Here is a 7,138-nt window from a genome sequence, read left to right as displayed (position 1 = left end):
TGTCCCCAAATGCTAACATTTTATATAACCATGGTATATTTATCAAAACTAAGAAATTAACATCAGTACATTCCTATCAACTAAACTTCAGATTTTGTTAAAATTGTATCCGTTTTCCTACTCGTGTTCTTTTTCTGTTTCAGTATCCAATTCAGAACAACACATACACCTAGTCATCATGTCTGTTTAGTCAGAGGACACAGTTTTTAATGTTGAATAGTAATAATGGCAGAGATGTAGAAGACTCATACAAGGTTGTTGTGGGTGGAAGAGAAAGCACATTAATCAACTTCGTAAAATTTCATAGCTAAAAAAGGAATTCTTGAGTCTCTCCAGGAGGAAACAATATTGGAAGAACCCCAGGAGTCTGTCTTCCCGATTGCCCTGTTTTCTACTTCTCCTAAGGATGAGATGAGGTCAGTATCATTGTGGTGCAAGCAGCAGCCTCTTGCTCCCTCTCCAACATGTCCTCAATCGTTGCCTGTTTTCCTCTGCTTACTCCTCCATGCAGTCAACTCATTAGAGCAGAGCATTTTTAGCTCTGCAGAGGGAAGCCCACAGTCCTCCAGCGGATCTCCCTGTAAGTAGAAGGATGAGTCAGTTCATATTAGGTAGTACAAAGTAGAAAAACTCACGTTTAGGGTGAAAAGCTAATATTTTGACACTCACAATTCCACATTTTTTTTGTGTTTATTTTCATACTAGTTAAAATGTAAAAAGATCAAGGGGTATAATTAGCACCTGCAGAACTTCCAGCAGAGATTGCCATCTAGGCTATGGTTTGCTTGCTTTTTGGTATAATGTTATAAAAGTAACCTAAATTGTTGAAAACAGTTTTCTTTTAAAGACATAATTAAGAAACGTTTCTGTAAAATAAAGCACTAATATATTATAAGAATTCTTCATGCAATAATTTAGTAATCATATATGTGCATGTATGTATATGTATATACATGCATATTCTGACTAATACAGTTTTATATGTACTTATATGTCTAATACATACACATACATAAACTTATGTGTGTACATATAAGTATATGCATGTGTATATGCATACATATGTACATATATACACATGTACATATATACATATACACATAGATGCTTATATACATATATAAAACATATGCAAATATATACCTATATACTTTTTATCCCATGTGTCATATATATTGGATAGGGTAGGTTACACTATGATCACAAACTGAAAATCTCAGCAGCTTAACACAATATAACCTTATTTTCTACTCAAATTATGTAACTATTTTTGGTTGACATGGGACTCAACTCTAGAGTCACTCAGAAACCTAGACCAACAGGGGCTTTACTATGTGGTAGCTGCAACATTTAGAACATGAAACTGTCTCAATTACCAAAAGAAAGCCTGGATAAATGAACATGAGATATCCACAATCATAGTCACACATATTAAAAGTGATAGAAAAAAAAAACACAATTATTTTTGCACCAACCTAATAATTTTCATTTACAATTTATTGGCTAGATCTAGTCACAATACTTTATTCAATTTCAAGGAAGACAATAATCACATTCTCTAGGTATACAGAAGAACAGAATAAAATATTGATAAAAAATATGTACGGCTATTTGGGAAAAAAAAAACTACCTATTTGGAATGAAACTTTTTTCCTTTGTGCATAAGTCAGGGTAAGTAACACTAGTAGCTATAACAAACAACTTTTAAATTCCAGTGACTTGATAAATATTTGCTATGTTAATTATGTTTATTATGTTTGCTTATTTGATGACATAATGCAGTTGGCAGGAGATCCCTGCTCTAAACAGTCAGATTGGGACTTCAAAGCCTAACATTTTATGACATAATAAACACTACAAAATGACAACAATAAAGAAGTGACAGTATTTTTCCTCTAGATTCAGTGAGTAGGATGATTCAACTACTTTGTCTTTTAACAAATTAAGTGAGCAACACTCTGAAGGAGATTGCTCAGCCACTAATCCCCTCAGTGCTGAAATACTGTGATTTTTTTTTTTTTTTTTTTTGGTGGGGTAGAAAGTAGCAGACTGATTCATAAACAGGTTTCTGGAAGCATAACGTAGTCGTTCTGGCTTATCTAAGTTCTGGCAAGACCTGTTGTAAAAAGAGTACTTTAGAGGAGTTTTGTAAGAAAAATTTACTTCCTTAGCTTTCCTTCCTTATCCTCTATCTCTTTTGCCTCGTACTTAGTTCTAAACCTTTCAGCTAGTCCAACACATTTGCTACCGACTGTAGCTGAGGAATTCTCATACCTCCTGTGTCCTTAATATATAATGTCCAGTTATTCAGCATGAACAGTTTGAAGTTTGGGGCTATTTGTTCTCCATTTTCTTAAATAAACAAACAAAAGAAAACCTAACTCAGTAGTTTTAAAACTTGTAAATAACTTGTAGGTTCAAAACAAATCAAGATTCAGGCAACTTCAACCAGGATTTATTTGAAATTATGTGGGGCCACTTAAATATTGCACAGAACTAAGACAATTATGTACAAATTGCTTTCAAAGTTACATTATCTTCAAGGTTAGCGTTGTTTGCAGAGATTCCTGGTCTAGTGTGAGAAATTCTTGGTAGCTGTTCCGGTCCAGTCGTTAATTATCTTTCTGACCTTGAGTGAGAATTGTCTACTAGATCATTCTCAGCCCTTTCGGCTGTAGTGATTTGTAAGGTGTTGACTAAACTGGCTGCAGCAACCTCTATAGCGTCCTTAACGTTCCTAGGTTTTCACTGTGTAACCAGAACCATGCATCTGAAATAGTTGATTAGCAATCTGGATCTGTATTTTTATTAACTCTACAGTTGATTGAGTTTAATTACTGTGCCAATGCTCAATGTTTAAAATCACCTGATGGCAGGCCCTTGGTTTGCCTCATTCTCAGTGCTATGTATTCACCTTTTTGTAGTTAATTGCAAGATAGAAAGCAGAATAACTGAATAGGAACAAAACCTGGGAACTCCATTTTATAGAGTATTTATACAAATAATCTATGTCTAGACAGAAGAAAAGATATCCTGAAACATTAATCCTCTAGCTGAAGTAAATAGGGCATTATAATTACTATGATAACAAAGGCAATGGCAGAATGCAATAACAACCATCTATCAATTCTGGGAACGAAGTGCAACACCTGACCAGTTCAAGCATTAGGTATCACATGACCTGATGTCTGAATATATTAGTTAAACCTAATAAGACAGATACACTTCAATGGCAAAGATGGTTTGTTCTGTTTTTCTGGTATATTCACCAGTATCAACTAATTATGGATTGAGAGCACATTATTCAACTTTTCCATATCTATTTAAAGCCTCTGTAAAATTACTGGATTTGCATTAGATGTTATTAAAAGTTCCTTTTAGCACTAATCATCCAGTCCATTTCACGTTCTTTGATACTTATGTTATCAGAGTCTTGGGAGCAGACAGCTTTTCACGTCTTCCATTCAATATAGTATCTCTACATAGAACCAACAATCTTTGTTCATTCATGTTTGACAGCATACTACTGGGATTATGATCTTATGTTTTGATTTCTTCTTCCTGACTTCTGCATGCATTTATGTAATATTTTTTAGTTGAATAATTTACAGTGGTAAATTCTGGATCAGCTTTCTTATTCCTTGACTGTGGTTCCTACTTCCAGTTTTATGTAAAAAGGTTAGAATGAATCATGAGCAAGTTGGTGCTTTTGTGTGCCACTTGGGAGCTCTGACTCTAAAGTAAGATGTCTGGGTTTGGAGCACTTAAAGACAGTTGCACACATTAAAACATGTTTTTGAGGACATGAATTGTTTACCAGAATGTTTGATTTATTCTCCTGTCTTCACATTGTTTCAGAAAAGTATTGCATATCTCCTTTACCCTGTGTGATCAAATACATGAATGACTGTGTTCATGATGAGGTGGAATACAAACAGGTCCAGTGCTTCCCTAGGGTATCATTCTTAGGTGCCACTTGTGAAATCTTTAGCTGTCTTAATTCCAGGAGAAAAGACAAAGGCACATAAATGCATTGTTACAAGGCAAGACCACATACTAGCATCACATAAAGCCTTTGTTTGATGTCTGGTTGTTCAGGCATATATGACACATTGAGTACAGATAACTGAACACAACAATTGTGTGAAATCAGATTAATATGTCCCAAAGTTCCATTATAGAACATCTCAGGAGAAAGACCATCATTTTAATGACTGGGAGTAGAGGTAAATAAAGGTCGAATGAGAATGCAGCATATCTGAATTGCAGCTCCTTGACGGAAATTTACTAAGATTACTGTAAACTTTCTATCTTGTTTTTATAACATTTAGCCCTCCTTATTTTATGTCTTATTGTCTCCACCCCCCCAAATAACATGACTATAAAGTATTTTTCACTTTGGATTTGACTGTATACAAATCCTCTGAGTATTTTCATCCTGAGTGTTGAGAAGGTGTGTTTTCTTAAGGTTGTACTAGATAATGCCTTCTTGCTACTAGGTAGAGCAGAAACTTTCAAGAACAAAGAATAGCTTTTTAGGAAAGGCTTAATCAGTTGTGTTTCTTCAACTGGGTGAAGTACATAGGATCACTCCATGAGATTAGAAGCCAGTTTCCTGCTCAGCAAAGCTCAAAATAACATGGGAGCAATGTAGCACTCTCCACTGATAAGGTACAACTGACCTTCTTTCTATTGCTCTTGTGTTACAAAAATGAGGGACATTATTGTAATTTAAATGTCAACTTTCAAACTTGAAATGACATAGTAAGCATAAATATTCACCATGATATACATCAGAGTCCTTGACTCAAGGGCAGTAGATAATATTTTCCACATTCTCTTGACCTTCTGGGTATAACATCAATCAAATATATTTAACAGAAAAAATTTCTAAACCAGTATGTTTGGTTGTCAGGTTCATAAAGAAGAGAATGATGGTAATGAATTTTGCCTGAGTCTGGGTAATTCCCTAGCCTCATGGGAAGCTGTGTTGTGCCTGAATCCATTATTTTTTTATTCATTCTACTATACATGTCATACTTCACTCCAGTATCTGGGGGTGGGAGGTGAACAAAGCATGTTAATTCAGGTCATAGTCAATTCCTAAACACTACAGATTGATGTTTTCTGAAATGCCTCAGTGCATTCATTCATGAAAAAATATTTATTCTGCCCTAACTACCTGCAAGGAAACAGGTGCTTGGGATACATCAGTGAAGTGAATAAAGATTTTAAACCCTTATGGAGTATACAGTTGATATGGTTTGGCTCTGTGTCTCCACCTAAATCTCATCTTGAATTGTACTCCCATGATTCCCATGTGTTGTGGGAGGGACCTGGTGGTAGATAACTTGAATCATGGGGGTGGTTTCCCTCACACTGTTCTCGTGGTAGTGAATAAATCTCATGAGATCTGATGGCTTTATCAGGGGCTTCTGCTTTTGTATCCTCCTAATTTTTTTTCTTGCTGCTGCCATGTAAGAAGTGCCTTTCACCTCCCACTGTGATTCTGAGGCCTCCCCAGACATGTGGAACTGTAAGTCCAATTGAACCTCTTTTTCTTCCCAGTCTTGAGTATGTCTTTATCAGCAGCATGAAAACAGACTAATACAGTAAATTGGTACCAGTAGAATGGGGTGTTGCTGAAAAGACACCCAAAAATGTGGAAGTGACTTTGGAACTGGGTATCAGGCAGAGGTTGGAACAATTTAGAGCGCTCAGAAGAAGACAGGAAAATGTGGGAAGGTTTGGAACTTCCTAGAGACTTGTTGAATGGCTTTGACAAAAATGCTGATAGTGATATGAATGATAAGGTTCAGGTTGAGGTGGTCTCAGATGGAGATGGGGAACTTGTTGGGAACTGGAGCAAAGATGACTCTTGTTATGTTTCAGCAAAGAGACTAGCAGCATTTTGCCCCTGCCTTAGAGATTTGTGGAACTTTGAACTAGAGAGAGATGATTTAAGGTATCTGTTGGAAGAAATTTCTAAGCATCAAAGCATTTAGGAGGTGACTTGGTTGCTGTTAAAAGCATTCCATTTTAAAACGGAAACAGAGCATAACAGTTCAGAAAATTTTCAGTCTGATGATGCAGTAGAAAAGAAAAACCCACTTTCTGAGAAGAAGTTCAAACTGTCTGCAGAAATTTACATAAGTAACAAGGAGCTGAATGTTAATCCCTAAGACAACGTGGAAAATATCTCTAAGCCATGTCATAGGTCTTCATGGCAGCCTCTCCAATCACAGATCCAGAAGCCTGGGAGGTAAAAACGGTTTTGTGAGCCAGGCCCAGGGTCCTGTGCTGTGTGCAGCCTAGGGACTTGGTGCTTTGCATCCAAGCCACTCTAGCCATTGCTAAAAGGGGCCAAGGTACAGCTCGACCCATGGTTTCAGAGGGTGCAAGCCCCAAACCTTGGCAGCTTCCATCTGATGTTGAGCCTGCAGGTGCACAGAAGTCAAGAATTGAGGTTTGGGAGCCTCCACCTAGATTTCAGAAGATGTGTGGAAATGCCTGGATGCCCAGGCAAAAGCTTGCTACAGGAGTGGGGCCCTCATGGAGAACCTCTGCTAGAGCAGTACAGAAGGGAAATGTGTCAGAGTCCCCAAACAGAGTCCCTACTGGGGCACTGCCTAGTGGGGCTGTGAGAAGAGGGCCATTGTCCTCCAGACCCCAGAATGGTAGATCCAACAACAGCTTGCACTGTGTGCCTGGAGACACCACAGACACTCAGCTCCAGCCCATGAAAGCAGCCCGAAGAGGGTATATACCCTGCAAAACCACTGGGGCATAGCTGCTCAAGTCTATGAGAACCTACTTCTTGCATCAGCATGACCTGAATGTGAGACATGAAGTCAAAGGAGATCATTTTGGAGCTTTAGAATTTGACTTCCCCATTGGGTTTTGGACTTGCATGGGCCCTGTAACACCTTTGTTTTGGCTAATTTCTCCCATTTGGAATGGCTGTATTTACCCAATACCTGTACTTCTATTGTATCTAGGAAATAACTAGCTTGCTTTTGATTTTACAGGGTTGTAGGCAGAAGGGACTTGCTTGTCTCAGATAAGACTTTAGACTGTGGACTTTTGGGTTAATGCTGAAATGAGGAGTTTGGCAGACTGTTGGGAAGGCATGATTGGT

Source organism: Piliocolobus tephrosceles, chromosome 1 (genome assembly GCF_002776525.5).
Source record: "Piliocolobus tephrosceles isolate RC106 chromosome 1, ASM277652v3, whole genome shotgun sequence".
Taxonomy (NCBI): Eukaryota; Metazoa; Chordata; class Mammalia; order Primates; family Cercopithecidae; genus Piliocolobus; species Piliocolobus tephrosceles.
This window is presented reverse-complemented; position numbering follows the sequence as displayed.